The sequence below is a fragment of the Penaeus monodon genome, chromosome 12, assembly GCF_015228065.2.
Source record: "Penaeus monodon isolate SGIC_2016 chromosome 12, NSTDA_Pmon_1, whole genome shotgun sequence".
Lineage (NCBI taxonomy): Eukaryota > Metazoa > Arthropoda > Malacostraca > Decapoda > Penaeidae > Penaeus > Penaeus monodon.
In genome coordinates, this window is record NC_051397.1 from 10,448,215 (window position 1) to 10,449,224 (window position 1,010).

A 1,010-nucleotide genomic window follows, 5' to 3' on the forward strand; every position below is an offset into this window, starting at 1 on the left:
GCAACAGGAATCGAGGGGCGTCATTGGGAGGAACCCGAAGAGGTGAAGCCTTGCTGGATGCTAAGTGGAATCTGGATCTGGGCATGCGGGGTGGTCACACATCATGGCGGCCAGACCCTTGATCTGCAAATTCTGGACTTTCACCTGAAGACAACGAAGACCGCCTTGGTCTACGCCGACATTCATCCGACAGGTTTGGTGCACAGTTACCTTACGGATTCTGACATCTGCGTGGAAAGGACCTCCAACGAACCCGTCGTCATTGCCTTAGGGAAAGGTCTGTGTGGGTGATGCTAATTGGACGCTGAACACTGTTTAGAACGCGAAAGTGCAAGGCACGAGGCAACAGTCGCTCCCACATTCTCAGCTTCGGACAAAATCTGCGCTGGCTCTTCACGGGATCGTAGGTGCCAGCAGCGCTTTAGCAATGGTTCTTCAAGGACCAAAGAAAGGAGCCGGAGAAGCAAGTGGACCGGCTGGAACTGATCGAGTGGCAGGGGAGAGAAAGAGACTGGCTGGTGAGCAAAAAATGGTGATGTCACGTAGGTTTCTTCTTCAGCCACCAATATCCTAAGCCACTGCCACGGTAGATGAGTAATAACCCTCTTCTTCTTATGTACACAATATGCAAATTATTAGATATGTGTGAGAACTGCGTATACACACATGCATATATAGATAGACATATGTGCGTATGTGTGTGAGATATATGAACTAGGAAAACGATAATGGTGCGATGATCGTGTTGGTGAGGGGATGTGGAGGGCGGACGAACTCAACCATGCTGGCACGTAAAAATTGATTAGAAAACACGGTGATATCACACAGCATCTCGTATAGCTTTTTCAAATTTGTTTGTTATCGGTACTTTTGGAAACGGCATTTTAACCACGCGGCTAAGTAACGAGCATCTGCTTCTGATCAGTATTGAAATAAGCTTTTTTTTTTTTGTAATACATAAAACTTTTCTTGAGGATACATGTCAAGAGACTGTCGTCTAATTGAGCTAA